Source organism: Cupressus sempervirens, chromosome 5 (assembly GCF_028749045.1).
Source record: "Cupressus sempervirens isolate cs-2001-9-10 chromosome 5, ASM2874904v1, whole genome shotgun sequence".
Classification (NCBI taxonomy): Eukaryota; Viridiplantae; Streptophyta; class Pinopsida; order Cupressales; family Cupressaceae; genus Cupressus; species Cupressus sempervirens.
In genome coordinates, this window is record NC_143122.1 from 820839072 (window position 1) to 820859693 (window position 20622).

Genomic DNA, 20622 nt, shown 5'->3' on the forward strand with positions numbered 1-20622 from the left:
ATTTACTCTAACACCCCCTCTTAAGTGCAACTTAGGGAAATGCCTTAAGCTCACAAAACTAAAAAATGCAGAATGCAAAATGGTTCCCAGCAACAAGACCATTTTAGGTACCCATGTACAAATGCAACAAAAATGTAACCTCTGAAAATGGGGAAAGAGAGAAAACCACGTGGGAAAAACCCTCCCCCAAAAAGAGGTAAACCTAGTGAAGAATTGAAGAAGCCTCCAAGTAGGGGAATGTCCCCTAAAATAGGAACAAGGAGTGATCATGAAGAACATCACTGAATTGTGAAGAAGCTGCAAAACTCTGACATCAAGAAGAAAATTGCTGATCTGAGAAACTTCCATGGAAGAAGAAGGCACGAACTGAGCATGTCAATATGGTAGATGATCCATCTCACTGAAATGCATAGGTAGCCAACCATTGCAATCACCTTGTATATAGGATCAACCACTAAATACATAGTTCACACTATCGAACCATGAAACCATGGATGCATTAGAACAACAACATAACCCCCCCTTAATGTAGATAGGGTGAGATGATAGACAACTAAGAAGGTGGGCTAAAAATCTCTTGCAAATGAACCAAGAATGATGAGAGAGGCAAAGAGGTACAAACACATATTATCTAATTGCAAATATGGAAAGTAGACCAAAAAAAAAGCACTTTAAAAAAAATGGAACTTGATTATGTGTTCAGATGAGCCCGTACAAAGCATTTAAAGTGGCATAAATTGGAATTTCCCCTAAAACTAGGAACAGGAAAGTGATCATGAAGAGCATCGTTGAAGCATGAAGAAGCTGTAAAATCTACCAAACTGCTAATCTGAAGAACCTCAATGGAAGAAGAAGGCATGAATTGAGCATGTCTATATTGTAGATGATCCATCCCACCAAAATGCATAGGTAGCCAGCCACTGCAATCGCCTTATGTATAGGATCAACCACTAAATACATAGTTCACACTAATGAACCATTGAACCAAGGATGCATTAGAACAACAACATAACCCCCCTTAATGTAGATGGGGTGTGATAATAGAAAATGTAGAAGATGGGCCAAAGTCTCTTGCAAATGAACCAAGAACGACGAGAGAGGAAGAGGTAGAAACACCCATAAAGACACAGTCACACTGACGTGACATAGGGCTAATGTTGTGGAAGGAAGACTCACTTGACAAAGGGAGAATGCCTAAAACAACAAACAACTATACCCCCCATTGTGCTTTATGAAAATAGTGCATGTACAACTAACTCAAAACAATGTTCATGACCCCCAAAATGCAAAAGTGACACTTTATCTCCATGCAATACATAAAAGTTCTTCAAAATGATAGCTACAATGATCAAAACTAAAAACAAGCTATAACAAAACATAGTACAGCCTAGAACAAAGGAAACTATGCCAGGAAAATGATCCTCAAGCCTAAAACACTCAAGATATCCACCATATAGAGAAAATGCTAAAAATATGATAGAAAGAGAATGGGAGAAAAACTTTAAAAAAAGACCACAATTCTGAAAAGGTGATAGAACTAGCTTTCCAAAACTATAAAATTTTCAAAAAACTAACATGGGATGCAAAAGATAACCTTGCTAGATTCAAAAATAGAACTTTGGACTTTAACTGAAAAAATGGGTAATGAAAATGAATCAAAACCTAAAAATACCTACAACAATGTCTCCATCTTGGAACCAACTTTCTGGTACTTCTTTCGGATCGGAAAAATACCTCAGTATGCTCAAGTTATGGCCAAAAAATTGAAGGTAGGGCAAAAAGGACCTAGGAGAGATGCTGGTGGATGATGCAGTGCTAACATCATGTTGATGTCAGTATTTTATGATCTTAAATTTGACATCCCAAAAAATGTCGACACGAAAAAGATGCCATGTGGATGCCATGTGGTGGAGTAGATGACGTGGTAGGGGCAATGTGGCAAAGTGCCATGTGGCAGACTTGGCACGTGTAATAGTGTAGGAGTTGAGAATCTGACTCTGATAATGTGCAAAGATCACCTAGAATGCAAATAGCTTGCTGAAGAGAAACCTAGGGAGCAAAGAGTTTGAAGCAAATACTGCACAAGAGAATATTTCACAATAGGAAATTAGAATTGCTATGTGAAAATGGAATGAATTTACAATGAGAGAGAGACCAAATAAAAAAGGCCTCATGGATGCTTGTAGAACAAGCTAGAATGAGGTAGTAGATAAGGTTGACAACTAAGCACACATCTACAAGAGTTGGAAAAGATAAGTATGCTAAAGGGAACAAACTCTCGTCTTGTCAACAACTAACCTCAACTACATGCATTAACCTAAGTAAGCTTAAGTAATAGAGTAAATAATTAACAATTAATTAATTATTTACTCTAACATCCCCCTTTAAGTGCAACTTAGGGGAATGCCTTAAGCACATAAAACAAAGGAAAAAATGCAAAATGGGTCTCGACAACGAGGCCATTTTAGGTAACCAAGTACAATGCAACTAAATGCAACCTCTATAAAATGAGGCAAGAGAGAAAACCACATGGGAAAAACTCTACCCCAAAAAGAGGTAAAAAACAACATGCTAAAAAAAATATGAAGTGAGGGAAGGATGGCCTCAACCAATCCCCCCAAGGACAAATTCCATAACCCCATGCATTCACCATAGCTAAAGAATGTGAGGTGATGCAAAAGGCCTAGTGAAGATGTCTGCAACCTGACCAACAGTAGGAATATACTCCAATGCAATAACACCATCCTAGATCAACTGACAGATGAAATGCATATGCAACTCAATGTGCTTGGTACATTAATGTTCAACTAGGTTCAATGAAATGTGGATGGAACTTTGATTATTGCACCACAAAATAGTGGGATGATCAAGAGGAAATCCAAACTCAGACATCAATTGACAAAGCCATAAAGCCTCCTGACTAGCAAGAACTGTGGCCCTGTACTCAGCCTCTATAGATGAAAGTGCTCAAGCATGCTACTTCTTACATGACCATGTCATGGGATTGGATCCAATGAAAAACACAAAGCCAGAAGTAGACTTTCGATCATCAACATCACCGACCCAATATGACTCAGTGTAGCCAACAATGTGTGGAGTTCTCATAGTGTAATGAATTCCATGCATAAGTGTGCCCTGAATGTAGCTTAGAATATGTCTGGTAGCTTGCCAATGACTCACATGAGGGTCTTGAGAAAACCAAGAGATTAGGCCAACAACAACAGAAAGATCAAGGCAAGTGTGTGTCAAGTACAATAGGCTACCAACCATCTACCAATACAAAGTAGCATCCACTGTCGATGCGGAGTAGGAGGTAGAAAAAGTAACACCCGATTGAAATGGTGTAGAAGAAGCCTTATAATCAAGCATTTGAAAGTGATGAAGCATGTCAAGAGCATACTTCTGCTAATACGCAAAAATGCCAATGGAAGATCGATGAATCTGAAGACCAAGAAAGTAATGTAGCAAACCAAGATCAGTCATCTCGAACTGGTCCATCAATGCACACTTGACATCCTAGAGCATGGATGATGAACTACCTATAAGGATAAGATCATCAACATACAAAACAAGAATTAGAATCTCATCACCAAGACACTAAATGTACACTGTGGGATCGGAATGGTAGCGAGTGAAGCCTATAAATAGCAGAAATGAGTCCATCTTCTCATACCAAGCCCTAGGGGCTTGTTTGAGACCATATAATGAACATCAAAGCCTACAAACCAAGATGGGATCCTGCACAAAACCTGGAGGCTACTCCATATAAATCTCCTCAAGGATATCACCATGTAGGAAGGCACTTTTCACATCCATTTGATAAACTGACCATCCCTGTGAAGCTGTGAGGGATAAGACAAGGCATATAGAATTCATCTTGGTGATAGGGGCAAATTTCTCAGAATAATCAACACCCTCAACCTACAAAAAACCCTTCACAACTAGATGAGCCTTATGCTTATCGATAGAACCATCAGTAGCATACTTAGTGTGATAAATCCACTTACAACACACTAGTTTTTCCCCTTAGGAAGAGAACAAAGATCCCATGTGTGGTTCTTCATCAAAGAAGAATATTCCTCCTCCATTGCACTGTCCCATTCTGAATGTCCTATCACCTTCGCAAATGTTTGAGGATCAGTACTAATAGCGTGATTGAGTAGACTGGAACACGCAGTGTGAGAATAGGTGTGATAGGATGTGGATGGGTCACTAGCTAGAGATCCTGCAACCTCAACAATAGCTCAAGCCCATTTAGGCATCTAGGGAGGATCTTGTGGTGGAGCTATATGAAGATCACCATGATCATCATCCTCATCATCTATAAAACAAAGTGGACATGAAGAGGGAGTAGTGGGAGCTGGAGGAGTCTCTGGAGCTAAGAAATGTACTATAGGAGGGCTCTCATCAAATTGGACATCCTATCGAAATAGGACCTCTCTGGAATCAGGATCAAATAACTTGTAAGCCTTACATCCTTGTAGTGGCCAAAAAAAATTAGTGGTCAGCTCTTCAATTCCATTTCTTTCCTCTGAGCATCATGTACAAATGCATATGCCATACTCCCAAAAACTCTGAATGATGATACATCAGGCTTGACATGAGACCAAGCCTCCTCAGGAGTCATATGTCAAAGTGCCTTGTGAGGCATTCGATTCTGAATGTAGTTGGCACAATTGACTCCCTCTGACCAAAAACATGATTCCATGGACCTAGTTTGGATCATGCAATTTACCATCCCCCAAAGGGTTTTGTTCTTCCTCTTGGCCTACTCCTTCTTTTTGGGGTGCTAGATATGTGCTTACATTCATTGATGACTTCTCCAAACACACATGGGTGTACTTTCTTAAGTACAAGTCTGATGCCTTCAACTCATTTTGAGTTTTTAAGGCATTTTTCTACCTCCTGCTCCTCATCTACAATGGATGCTACTTTGTATTGACAGTTTGTTAGCAGTCTATTATACTTGACACACACTCACCCTGATCTTTCTTTTACAGTTGACCTAGTTTCTTAGTTTTTTTAGGACCCTCATGAGAGTCATTGGCAAGCTACAAGGCATATTCTATGCTACATTTAGAGCACACTTATGTATGGCATTCATTACACTATGGGGACTCCACACATTATTGGCTACATTGACTCAGATTGGGCTGATGATGTTGATGGTCGGAAGTCTACTTCTGGCTTTATGTTTTTCCTCGGCTCCAGTCCCATCACATGGTCGTGCAAGAAGTAGCATGCTCAAGCACTTTCATCTATAGAGGCTAAGTACAAGGCTACAGTTCTTGCTAATCAGGAGGCTTTATGGCTTCGTCAGTTGATGATTGGGTTTGGCTTTCCTCCTGATCATCCCACTATTTTGTGGTGCGATAATCAGAGTGCCATCCACATTTCTCACAACTTGATGGAACATCAGCATACCAAGCACATTGAGTTGCATATGCATTTCATCTGATAGTTGATCTAGGATGGTGTTATTGCATTGGAGTACATTCCTACTACCGGTCAGGTTGCAAACATCTTCACTAAGCCTTTTGCATTGCCTCGCTTTCTTCAACTATGGTCAATGCTTGGGGTTACAAAAGTTATCCTTAGGGGGATTGGTTGAGGCCATCCTTCCTTCACTTCATGTTTTTTTCAATATGTTGTTTTTTCACCTCTTTTTGGGGGAGAGTTTTTCCCACGTAGTTTTCTCTCTTTCCCAATTTTTAGAGGTTGCATCTTTTGCATTGTACATGAGTACCTAACATGGCCTTGTTGCTAGGACCCATTGTGCATTCTACATTTCTTAGTTTGTGAGCTTAAGGAATTTCCCTAAGTTGCACTTAAGGGGGGTTGTTAGATTAAATAATTAATTTACTAATTATTTATTCTATTTACTTAAGCTTACTTAGGTAAATGCATTTTATTTATTAGTTGTAGTCTAGGAGTTTGTTATAAGTTGTTGACAATACGGGGGTTTGTTCTCTCCTAAGTCATACTTATCCTCTCACCTTGTTTGAGGACTTTCCACCTAATGTGGATGTATGCTTAGTTGTCACACTTATCTCCTAGCGTCTTCTAGCTTGTTCTAGGAGATTATATGAGCCCTTTATAAGTGGCCTCTCCCTCTTTGTATTTACATCATCACATTCTCATTGTAAATACATATTTTTTTGTGTTTGCATATTTGTTGTCTCTCATGTCAATTTAGGGTTTTACCTAGCTCCACGCTCTTCCTTCCTTGGCTTCTCTTTGACAATTTTTCACATACAAGTGATCTTGGGCATCTTCGGAGTTGGATTTCATCAACTCCAACACAAGCAAGTGAACTAGGAAAAAGACAAAAGACATTGTTGACAATTGTTGAGTCTAGTGAAGAAGAAGAAGAACATGAAGTCAAACATATAGAGAAGGTGACTAATTCTAAGAAATCAGTAGTAAAAGCTTGGCAACCGTAGAAGCTAAAGATAGAGAAGATAAACTTAGCTATTACTAATGAAGGAAACTTTGTTTAGATGATTTTTTTTAATGATTTGTATAACAGTTTTGAGAAATATCAGATTGATATCTCTACTGTGAGATACATTATAGCTAACAATTTGAAACTCAAGAATATTGAAGACATGTTAAACTATAAAATATATAATAGACTTATTGAGAAGAAGGCACTAACTCAAGAGGACTTTGAACTTTAGAAGTCTATGCTAAGAAAAATATGCAAGATTGATGATGCAGAAGAAATCAAGAGATTGTTGAACAATCTAGCACCTTACTTGAGGAACACAATAAGACCATTTCTATTTATCATGGGTGAGAAAGATAAGTTAAGAAGGGAAATAGGAATAGCTATAAATTGGATGTTGACAGAGTCCAAGGCAACATCTTCATGAACACCCAAAGCCTCAAAAGTGTCAGTGAGCAATGACATAATGTAGATAGATCAGACCAATGTTACCATCAACATTGATGATACAAACCTATTTGAGAGTTCCAAATAGAATGGACCTCACATTGAAGATATTGATGATCAATTGAAGAAAATTGAAGAAGAGAAGAGGTTATTAGAGGAAGAGGAAAGACAAATAGAAGAGACCATGAAAAAATTGTTTGAAGATGAGAAGAAAAGAAAAGTAGAGGAAGAAAAGAAAAGATTAGTTGAAAAAGAAATGAAAGGGAGAATAGAGGAAGACAACAAGAAGAGATTAGAGGAGGAAGAGAAGAGAGAAAAAGAAAGAAAGGAAAGAGAATAGAACAAGGAAAGGGAAGATGACACTAAACCTTCTAGTTCATCTACTCCACTTTCTCTTGCTAGCCTGCCAACTAATGATGATGATGAAACTAGTTTAATCTCATCTTTGTCAAAGCTTATTAAAAAGAATAGGATAATGGAGGTCCTATAGAGAACCTTCATGGAGGTTACTGATAGATTACATAGTACTCTAGTAGTGTAGCATATAGAGGTAGATCCTAAATAGAGGGCACATGTAGTGCTAAAGTATTTTGATGAGGAATTTATGAATCTGTTGAATGTTGTAGAATCAAAGACACAAATCTCACATGATGCTAACTTGTTTAGCACCATTTTTCAAAACATTAAGAATGATTTGATAAGCCTCAATACTTTTATCAAGGATACTCATAAGTGTCAACAAGATGACAAGGTATTGTGCATTAAGTGTATCATATCTAGCAAGTTGACTAAGGATATTAATAGTCAGATTGAAGGAAAGATGAGTGAGCTAGAAGCTCTATCTAGCTAGTTAGAACATCCTTCTAGTACAATCGATGATTTTGAAGGACAAGTGGCTAGTATTCATTGTGATATTAGGAAACTAGAACTTTAAAAGGACCAAATGTTGAAGAGAGTATTAGATTTTAGAGATTCTATTGCTTTGAAAATATCTATTGCTGAGAAATAGTTGGAGGAATGTGTCAAGGCCAAGGACACTTATTCTAACTTTTTATACTCCAACTTAATGCAGTTGAGATTGCATCATATGCCTTATGTGCAATTCTCACCTCTATTGAATCAGCCAAAGATACATGGACTAAAGGTATGAACAATCTTAAGGCAAGTTTTGCTGATTGCATGAAGATACTATCAACTTAAGGTAGAAGAATAACATTTTTTTGACAGCAATTTTTGATATTTTAACCTTTGCCATTGATGTCATAGGGGGAGAAGTACATAAGAAAATTATAAATTAGGTAAAGAGAAGATACAATTGTAAAGTATGAAATAATATTGTAAGGGGGAGCATATGTAAGATGGACAAGTTGTAATAGATGTAATATTAATGTGTTATTTATTTTATGTTTTTGATACTTAGCCAATTTTCCCTATTTTGTTGCATTAATGCCAAAGGGGGAGATTGATGACAATTGGCTAATGAAGATATTTAATTTCTGTCATTTATGGCAACACCTAATGTACATGCTTATAGAAAACTTGAAAAATTAAGATACTTAGCTTTTGGTACACAAAAAATTTTCTAAGTATGAATTTGGTATACAACACTGTATTGTTTTGTATGTAACTTATTGCTGATGTTATATTATGACTAGTGAAGTTAGATGGAGATAGTATACATGTTGATGATGATGTGTATAATCTTGGAAGTTAGTTGAAAATGTACAAAAAAGTGATATTCATGTTTTACCAATGAAATAGGACAATAGAATTAAAGGAAAGGAATTATTTTGTTTACACAATAATTACTTGTCTAATTAGGTTCAACATCCTAGATGTTTACTCCAAGTTGGAAAATTGTATTATGGTCTTAGTTGACCTAGTAGTAATTTTTTTAAAGGCATGGTCTTTATGCAACGGACATCTTGTGAATTCAATTGTGCAATTGTGCTATCTTGGATAAGTTGAGTTGAGCAATTGTATGCAAACTTTAGTGAAAGTGAAATATGCAAATTTTGTAAAGCTATTTTGTGATCTAAGATTGAACTAAGAAAGAATCTATATTCTAGAAGTTTAATTAATTTTTTGGGCAGTGAGCTCTTCTTGTAATTGGAAGTGCATGTTTGGGTGGTGGGCTCATCTTGCATTTACTATACTACAACTCCTAATAGGGTTGGAATCTCCTAATAGGGATTAAAAGTCTCCCAGCAGGGACTCCCTATACTAAAATTTCTCACTAAATCCTAAAAGGGTCCATCCTCTAATAAGAAACTTATATATCAGTATATTATCTAGTGAGTATCACCTCCATCAGGGTTTTCCCTTGGCTAGGGTTTCCCTAGTTAACAAAATATGGTGTTATGAGTTATCTTTGTGCATGGTTATTGTTATTGTTCAATATTACTTTATTACTTTGTTATGTATGGTTTAAAGTAACAAATAATATCTAGTTGGAGACTAAATTTTGTAAATTACTAATTTACCTGCCCCTCTCAATAATTCTTATATCAAACACAAGCATGAGTAAAGGTGAATCTATGAATTCCTTCTTTATGAGAATCATAGAATTATAGGATCAACTATCTAACATTGGATATGAAATGGACAACAATGAATTATTAAAACAAGGTATTAGTGCAAGGTCAAAACTTCCAAAGCTAGATTGACTAAGATTTGATTGTCTACAAGAAGAAGATATATAGTTACAAAAAGGTATCAAACAAAAATACCTTGATGAGGACTTTTTCAAATATAAGAGGAGTAACTAAGAGGGGAGGGGTGAATTAGTTACCACTAAAAAAATCAAAGATCCCTTAAGATGTGAATACAATTCAAAACCAAACTCTATTGAAACTAAAATACTATTGTAACTCAATTAACACTAAGAATTACTATCACTCGAAAAACACTAAATAATTTCTTCTTAAGATGTTCAGTGTGATTAACCTTAATTAAGTTAGTTGTAGAATCATGAAGAAAATAACATGAACACAAGAGACACCAATATTTAATGTGGAAATCCAATTTTTGAAAAACCACCAATTAGAACTAGTTATTGTTATTCACTTTTCTGAAGTGATCCTTGTTCAGAGCTAATCCTATTAAAGGTTACAAAATACATTGTAAGGTGTGACCCTGTTAAAAGATTTAGATCACCCTATAAGGAGTGGCCTTGTTAGAGGTATTTATACGCTTCAATCTATAAATGCCACCTTGTTAGGGAATTTTTAAAATAACTATTAAGGTAACTCTTTACGAGATTTAATTCACCACTACAATTATCAGAGAGTAGCAATGACTTGACCAAATTTTTGATGCAACTATCTTTTCTAATTTTAGATCTATGTTTTGGCTTGGATACTTGATCCTCCTTGATCATAATGTTCTTTGTAGCTTGGTCAACTTGGATATGCTAATATCTCCTTGATTTATCTCTTCAATCCCATGCTTGTTCTCAATAAAATCCTCAACTTGACCTTATATTTATATGTTTTACCTTGAAAAATTGGATTGAATACAATTTCAAAAAAATTAAATTCATCCCATGAGTCAACTAGAACTAACCAACAAAACTGTTAGATCAAATATACTAATACAAGAAAATCCTTCATTAGCTAACCCAACTGAGTCAAAACTAACTCAAAAATGATTTTCCTTTAGACTTCCTTTGGTAACCGAGTGAAATTGATTAACACTCATTCCATGCCAACTTTTCTTTGGTAACCAGGTGAACTCAGTTAACACTGGTTCCATGCAAACTTTCCTTAGGTGGCTGAGTGAGCTTAGTAGACACTAACTCTAACCTTGGTTAACATTGAAATGCTCATTATACACTAGAACTTCCTTTGATTCCCAAGTGAGCTTGACATACATTGATTGCTTGATATATACTTTACATTTATGTAACATCAAAAACAACATAAAATTGAATGATTGTATGCAACAATCTATCTCTTTGGCATTGATGGTAACACAACATGTCATGATACATAGAAATTTTAGAGAAAAATAGAAGTAAGGATAATATCCTTAATTTCAATCTAATTCTTATTCATGAGAACTCCCTCTATGAGTGTGAACTCCTTTTTTCATCAATCTCTAATTGTAATGACTACAATATTGCCTTCTAATAGCAAAATCTCTCTTTGATATTAACTCAAAATTTTTGATATGTCAAATTCTCCCTCTTTGACATCTCAAAAATTCACCAAAATTTCTTTGAAATATGACATAACACTCTCCCTCTTTGAAATCTTATGCCAAAGACAATAATAAATGTAGTCTCCATGTACCTAATATACAGATTCATATGCAATTTTCTTTGACAATGTTGCATCAAGTTGTCGATTCTTCAACATGCTTGGTTGATGCATCACTAAAATCTAATCAGTGAACTTCAGATAGGGGAATGACCCCTAGCTTACCTCTTAGGTACAAAAATGCATCCTTAGGTAATGGTTTGGTGAATTTGTTTGCAATCTATTCTTTTGTATTCACATATTCCAATCTCACCTCCTTGTCTTGCACCAATTCAAATGTTCTAGGTCTTGGTATGCATCACTAGATTCTTGGGTATGTTGATTACATTGGTGTTGTTACAAAAGATAACAACTGAGTCCTTGATCACCTCCTTCATACCTGGAAATGATTGTTTGAACCACACAATTTTGGAACAATTGACTATTGCAACAACATATTCTACTTTTGTTGTAGATTGAGAGATACAGTTCTACTTCTTGCTTGTCCAAGATACTAGCCTCTTTCCTAGAAAAAATACTCCACCACTAGTGCTCTTCCTATCATCAACACTTCCTTCCCAATCAACATTAGTAAATGCTCTCAATTCAAAGTTGTCTCCTTTCTTATACGACAAACCATATTCTTTAGTACCTTTTAGATACCTCATGATTCTTTTTATTGCCATCATATGATTTTCTTTGGGATTAGCAAAGAATCTAGCCACCATACCAACTGCTAATGCTATATTAAGTCTTGTGTGCACTACATATTGAAGTTTTTTAGTCATTAATTTGTATGTAGTCTGGTCTACCTCCTTGGAATCATCTTTATCAGAAATCTTATGTCCAATAGACATAGGTGTTCTAACTGGTCCATAATCCTCCATTCCAAAATTCTTCAGTATCTCCTTGATGTATCTTGATTGAGTAATGCATATACCATCCTTTATCTATTGAATTTGTAAGCCAACCAAGAATTTAATCTCTCCAAATATTGACATTTCAAATTCCTTACTCATTTCTATAGAAAAATATTTTACATATCATCATTTCTAGGAAATAATGTATCATCCACAAACATTTCTACCAACAAAATCTTCTTATCTGGTCCTTCTTTGATGTATAGGCTATTGTTATCATTAGTTCTTTGAAAACCAATCTTTATGATATAATTATAGAACCTTTCATACCAAGCTCGAGGAGCTTGTTTGAGACAATATGAAGCTTTGTGTAGTCTACAAACCATCTCCCTTTTGCTAGGATCAATTAAACCTTTTAGTTGCTCAATGTAGACTTCATCTTCTAAGATTCCATTCAAGAATACAGATTTCACATCCATTTCATATACTCTGAATCCTTTGTGTACTACATATGCAAGGAGTTTTCTAACACCTTCTAGTCTAGAAACAAGAGAAAAAGTCTCTCCATTGCCAATACCTTCTTGAGCATAACCCTTTCACACTAACCCTTCCTTATTTCTTGAAACTTCTCCATTCTCATTTAGCTTATTTCTGAATACCCATTTTGAGCCAATTACATTGTTGTCCATGGGTCTCGAAACACGAGTCCAAGTTTTTTTCCTTTTAATCTAATCAATCTCTTCATTCATTGCCTTAATCTAACTTTCATTTTCTAATGCATCTTTGATAGTTCTAGCTTCAAACGTAGTTAGCAAACATGCATATTCCTTGTTATTATGCCTTCTAATTGATTTCTAATGATTTTCTTAGGTACATGATACTTGCTGACATATCTAGCAAGTCTAGGCTCCTTCTTTATGAATTCACTAGGTTCACTATGATCTTCTGAATCATGCTCAAGTCCCACTATCTATGAATTGGGTACATCAGATGACTCAGCTTGCACTAACTAAAACATGGGTCCTTCTGACTAGGACTTAGGTCCTTTAGATTGTGACTTAGATTGCACTAGGTACAACTCGAGTTGAAGTGGGGATTTTGAGGACTCAGGTGTTGAAGACTACTAACTATCATTTGCTTGAACTTTAGGTAAAGTATTAGGCTCATAGTAAACAAAGTTTTTTTTAATTTTCAGGTTCTTTTATTCTCTGTTCTTTAGATTCTTTTGCAAATTCATCAATATTTACATGTGCACTTTCTATAACTTTGTGAGTAGATAGATTTAAACATTTGTATGCTTTTCTCTAATTGGAGTATCCCAAGAATATGCCTTCATCATTTTTTAAATCAAATTTTCCTTTTCTTGTCTCCTTCAGAATATAACATTTGCTTCCAAACACTTTAAAATAAAAAACACTAGGTTTATAGTGATACCGTAATTCAAAGAGTTTTTGATTTGAGTCCTTCAGCAAAACTTGGTTCAAGGTATGAACTGCAGTGCTTATCTCATCCTTCTAGTACTTGATAGCAGCATTCTTCTCTATCATTAGTGTCCTTGCACAATTTATGATTGATCTATTCTTGCTCTTAGCTATGCCATTCTTCTGAGGTGTACCGGGTGCAAATAAATACCTTTTAATTTTTCAATCATTGTAGAATTCATTAAATTTATTTAAGATGAATTCACCTACTCTATTTGACCTTAGACACTTTAGTTTCTTTCCTATTTCTTTATCAACTCTTTCCAAATACCATTTAAACTTTTAGAATGCTTCTAAGTTATCCTTTAAATACATGACTGCCATCATCCTAGAATAATCATCAACAAACAAAATAAAGTACTTATTTCTATAGTAGCTTTGTATGCCAATAGGTCCACAAAGGCCTGTATAAACTAGCTCGAAGACTTCTTTAGAATTATAGTTCTTTTTTGAAAAACTTTTCTTTCTCATCTTTCCAATTTGACAATTCTTGGACATGCCCATATAAGGTTTCTTTAGGCTTGGAATGCCTCTAAGCCTTCTATTCTTGCTTATGTTGACCAAGTTATCAAAATTCACATGGCACAATCTTTTATGCCATAACCATCTTTCTTCTACTTGATCTATGAAGAATGAATTTATAGTTAGATCTAAGTAGAAAAGATTGCCCGTTATTTGATTGCCAACCCCAACTAGATTTCCCTATCCATCTAGCAACTTGGCTTTCTTATCCATGAATTCTAACTTGAATCCAATGTTATTCAATTGTGCCACAGTAAGTAGATTATTAAATTTAGAATTATCACCAATCATGTGGTGAGAACAACCACTATCAATAATAAATACATCATTGTTACTGAATTGAGAGATGAGGATCATCTTATCATTCTCATCACTTGATTCATCCTTAACAACAATGTAAACCATTTCATCTTCTTCACTACTATCAAAATCTATAGCCATGTAACAAGATTTCTTACCTTTATCATTATAGTCTTTCTAGCTTTTGAAATCCTTCTTGCCTTTGTACTTTTCATGCTTCTTTTCTTCCTTTGCTTCTCTATTTAGACAACTTGCAGCAATGTGACCAACTTGTTGACAAGAAAAGTAGATCAAAGGAATTTTTCCTTTGTACTTTCCTTTTCCTTTTGGAAATCTTCTTGCAAGCAATGCTTCAATGAATTCAAGATCATCATCAGAACCATCTTCATCTTTACTATCAATTCTTTCTTTTAGACTTTGTAGCTTTCTTCTTGAGTGATAGCTTGGTTTGAAATGTAGACTCAAGGCTACTGAAATTAGGAACATATTTATCAAAATTATCTAACTCAGCTACTATCAAGCTTCCCACTAGTGCATCAAAATTATCTAACCCAACATTTATCAAAAAACTAACCACTAGGAATTTCTTCCTTATATCTCCTCACATTATCATAACATCCATAGATATCCTTCATATTGTTCCATATTTCATGAGCAATACCATAGCCTTTGACTTCATCAAATTCAACATAATTAAGAGTGGAAGCAATGTCAAGCATCATTATGTTATGGTTCTTTTTTTCCACAATCTAATCCATAGTCAAAGTTTTAGTTAGTTCCATATATTTGTTCCCTATATATTTCAAGCCTATGTCACTAATGGTCACAAAATGGAGCTTCATAAGTTCTTCTATGCTTAGATGTTATCTTTGTTTAGCTTAGGAATCTCCATTCTGTAAGACATCTTGATCTTTAACCTAGGTCCTTGAAACCTTCTTTGCAAGCACCAAAATTTCTAATATGAATTTTTGGAAATATAAGAGGAGTAACTGAGAGAGGAGGGGTGAATTAGTTTCCACTAAAAAAAATCCAAGATCTCTTAAGATGTTAATAAGATTCAAAACCAAACTCTGATGAAACTGAAATACTATTGTAACTCAGTTAACAAAGGAACACTTAGTTAACATAGGAACACTTAGTTAACACTAAGGATTATTGTCACTCAGAAAATACTAAAATAATTGGTTCTTAAGATGTTTAGAGTGATTAACCTTAATTAACATAGTTATAGAATCATAAAGCAAATAGCATGAACACAAGAGAAACCAAGATTTAACATTGAAACGCTATTTGGGAAAAAACACCAATTGTAGCTAGCTACTATTTTTCACTCTTCTAAACTGAGCCCTGTTAGGAGCCAACCCTATTAAAAGTTACAAAATACACTATTAGGTGTGACCCTATTAAATGATTTAGATCACCTTATTAGGAGTGGCCTTGTTAGAGGTCATTAAACATTTTAATCTAGAAATACCACCTTGTTAGAGGATTTGGAAAATAGCTATTAAGCTAACTCTCTTAAGAGATTTGATTCACTACTATAATTATTAGAGAGTAATAATGACCTGACCTAATTTCTGATGTAACTATCTTTGCTGATTTTAGATCTCTATTTTGGCTTGAATACTTGATCCTCCTTAGCCAAAATGCTCTTTGTAGCTTGATCAACTCAAATACTCTGATATCCTTCCAATTCACTTCATTGATTTATCTTTTCAATTTCATTCTTTTTCTCAATTAAATCCTTAACTTGAACTCATATTTATATATTTTACCTTGTCAAGTCGGCTTGAATATAATTTCAAAAAAATAAAATTCATTCCATGAGTTAGCTAGAACTGACCAAAACTGTTAGATCAAATAAACTAATATAGGAAAATCCTTCATTAGCCAACCCATCTTGGTCAACACTTAGAAATAACTTTCCTTCAAAACTCCTTTGGTAACCAAGTGAGCTCAATTAAGATGCATTCCATGCCAAATTTTCTTTGGTAACTTAGTGAACTCAGTTAACACTAAATCTAAACTTTGTTAACATTGAAATACTCGTCATACATTGGAACTTACTATGACTCCCAAGTAAGCTTGACAAACACTAATTTCTTTATATATACTTGACATGTGTGTAACATCAAAGAAAACATACAATTGAATGATTGTATCCAACATAGGACATCCAGGTTCTTAGTACCAATAGTAAGAAGAAAGGAAATAAATGTAACTTCAAAAGGACAAGAATTTTTCATGGGAAAGGAAAATGTGGAAAAGATGCCTCACAAGTTCAATGCTTCGGATGTGACCAATATGGGTATTATGCTACAAACTGTCCTAACAAAACAAAGAAACATGCATCCTATTCCCACGTTGGAAAAATATAATCACAAGAAGAATTTGAGAAGTTTTTATTTTATTCAACACTACCAAATCAAGTATCAAACGAATCAAGCATCTAGGTAATTAATAGTGGATCATCTAGACACATTGTTGGATTCTAAGAAAATATAGAAACTATGATAGAAGAAACTAATGAAATGACCATAGGAGATGATTTTGCACATGTTGTAAAAGGAATAGGGATCTACAACATTAAGCTACAATCATGAATGACAATTCAACTAAATGATGTACATGATACATACCTAATATCAAAAGAAACTTCATATCCATATCTTTCCTTGAAGATAATGGATATAAGATCATAGTTGTAGATGGGAAAGTTTTGGCCTAGCACAAAACCAACACATTTAAGAAAACCAAAACTATAGGAATAAGGCATGGTTAATTATACAAACTATATGTGAAACAAAAACACACTCTTATTTATGAAACTCCCAAAATCAATGGAATTTAACACAAAAGATTTGGGAACACTCTTTTTCATGCCTTAAATTCCATGGATAAATTGGTAACTAGACTACCTAAACTAAAATTCTCACACTATGGAACATGAAAAATATGATACATGCAATGAAGAATCAAATGGAAACTATGATGAAGAAGAGATAGTATTCGTTGCAGTCAAGGAAGAACTATCTATTGGTGATGAAGAAATTTGTGAGGAGAAGGCATTTATTATATGCATGAATAAAAATGATAATGTATCATTGATAATGGATGTATGTCATATGATTAGTGATAAGAACAACTTTATTATCATGGAAGAATGTGATGGAGGAAAAGTTAGATTTGGTAATGGATCTCCATGTCTAATAAGAGGTAAAGGCTCAATAGCACTAACTAATAACATTAATTGTGAAGATGTTTATCAGGCTGATGGTTTGAACTATAACTTATTTTTTATTATGGGAAAAGAAGTTTTGAAGGGCCCCTTAAACCATAATACAAAAATAAGAAAAAATAGGAATAATTACATAACAAACCTTAGAGCATAATAACCAATATCAACATGGCTAGCAAGTGACAAAAAAGTATCCTAAGAAAAGGATACAAACAAAAGGGACAAGTCCCATTTAGTAAAAGATAACACCAGACACACATACAAAAAAGGTCTTAAAGAAATTTCTACCAAAGGCTCTTGAGAAGCTCAATCACTTCTTCCTCCAACTTATTCATAGTCTCTACAACCATCTTCATAACTTTGAGCTTAGACTCCATAGTGGCTCTTAGTTTTTGTAGTTGGACCTAGTTCTCCTCCCCTAGCCATAGAGATTCTCTATAGAGGGGCATTATCAACAATGACCTAGATGAAAAATCTATCCTACTTCCCTAGTTTGCCAATAATTATCTTGATGTGCTTATTAGAGGCCTTAAATTTTTTATATCTCTAGTCTACAATGCCCATGAGAACAAAATCCAAATTTGTAACCTTATTTTCTAGCACCTTGGCTCTATCCCCAATTTGATGAAATCCTCTCTATCCATGGCTACATCCAACAAGCCTATCTTTCCCCCTTCAACATTAAGCCTTCTCTCAAGGGCTCTGATATTAAGATTCACCTCTTTAAGTTCATGAAAGGAGCCTTAGATAACCCTATAAAAATCTAGTATACCATTTGTAGTTGTGAGGAGAATGTCCTGATTGGTCTCTCTACTAGAATCACTCAAGATTAGTATAGAGGGATCAATCAACTGCATCAAATTATTAGTTTCTTTATCTTGAGCCTAAACTTCCATGTTTATCATAGGGCTTGTTAGCACTAAAAATTGTGTGGTCAAGTTTGACCACGTTTGCAAAAAACAAGCCTTATAAATGCCCTTTTGATGAGATTGTACCTGGCTGTCAGTATGAGACCCCTTAGGTGTTTAATGTTTCTAACACCCTCCTTTTAGTGTGTGTACCTGTTCTATGAAGATAAATCATCATTCTGAGCTATTTGGCAAAGTCCTGATTTGAGCTAGTTTCAAATCTGCATTTTACACAAAGTGTCAAACAGAGATAAGAAGCCCTATTTAAGTCTTAATATCTTGCACCCAGATTTGTGTCATGACTTGCCACTTTGGAAGTGTCTAGTTTCCATAACAAAAAACCTATGTTTCAGTTTTCAAGTCATTTCAAATCCGTTTGACTAGGTTTTAAATCCATCAAAGTTGGTAGTTTAAATTTGTCATGCTTTCGCGCTTTGCACATAATTCTGGGAAGCCCTATTTGACATGCTATAACTTTTGACCAATTGACCCAACTATTGAAATTTTTTTTGGTTTGTATTGTAGAGGTCAGAGACTTTGTTATGGTTCAAGTTTCAGCTTATGACAAATCTGTTTGATTAGTTTTCAAACGCGATTCCAAACACAATTTGTAGCTTTTTGCTAGTGTCAGTATTTGCAGATTGATTGGAAGCCCTGTTTGTGACGTTATATCTCCTAATCCATGATTGGTCAAGTCAAATAGATTGTACCCGTATGTTTTCCTCTAGAAATACTTTAAGTGTGCCAGTTTGCAAGTTATGACGAATCAATTTGCACACTTTTACAGGTGAATTGCATTCGCAAAAAATGCTTTCTATCAGCATGTCCATTTTGTAAAATTCTGAGTAGCCCACTTTGACTGATCGTCATTTGCACCCTATTATTCATCATTAGCCTAAATCGTAGATCCATAATGTCCTCATGACAAAGAATGAATGCCCAATTTTCATTTTGCCATGTGCTAAATTGCTCGATTTTCAAGGTCAAATCTAAACCCAGTTTGTTGTTTTCTGACGTGTTTTCTTGCAGGTAAATTTAAGAAGGTAACTTTTATTGTCAATATCTTTTGACTAGGAATTCGTCATGAGACAAGATCTGACAGGGTGTTGTATATGTGAAAATGCAGCCTATGCTAACACACACACTTCAACATGATCTTTATTTGCAGATTTATCCTGGAATGAACATGAGATTGTTCATCCAAGATTTGCCCTGCAAAGCGACCTGTTGCCTTCTATCTGAAGGGATTTTTCCTGTTAATATCCTTAGAATCAAGGTGCAGGAAACCAGACCCTCTAAGAATGAAGGATTTAAGAAATGAAATTAATCTAGAATGAGAAATGCATTCTAATCTAAGAAAAGTAAAGGAAACTAGATTAATCATATGCATATTAAGCTAAATGAATTTAAACTAAGAATGCAAAATGTATGTAAGAAGTATGAGCAAATGTGAGTATGAATTCCTGCAGCAATTCGATGTAAATTCTCCAAATTCATCCTCTAAAATGAAGAGATGAAGGTCTCTTAAATAGACTATCCTGAAATCCATCAACGGTTGAGATTGATTCGGATCAACGGTCAAGATTAAAGATGAGGTTCAGTCATAAAGGGAGATTCCCAAATTAAAGGGAGTTAACATATTTAATTTTGAGTTAACTGTTTTAATTTGAGTAAAAAAAGGGAGTCAACTAATTTAACTCATTTTTGATCAATAGTGAACTGGAAATTTCCCTTTTTGAACTGATGAGAGATTTTGTTGAAATATTTAATTTAATAAAATGAGATATGCTCTCATAATTACTTTTTCTATTTAATTAAATAATCTTTAATTAATTGGAGACACTTTTCTCATTTAATTAAATAACTTCATTTAATTAATTAGGAATGACTTCCCATTTAATTAAATAACTTTGTTTAATTAATTAGAAGTAGATACTCCATTTAATTAATTAATTACGTTTAATTAATTACAAATACCTTTCCCATTTAATTAAATAATTAAATTTAATTAATCAAGATAGGCGTATTAAATTAAATAAATTTAATTCCATAATACATTAGCCTTAAGATATAATTTTTAATTTAATTAAAGTATAAATAATTAATAATTAAATTATAATTAAATTAAGTCGATTTAATGCAACTAATATGAGTACGTATTATAGGAATTAAATAAGAAA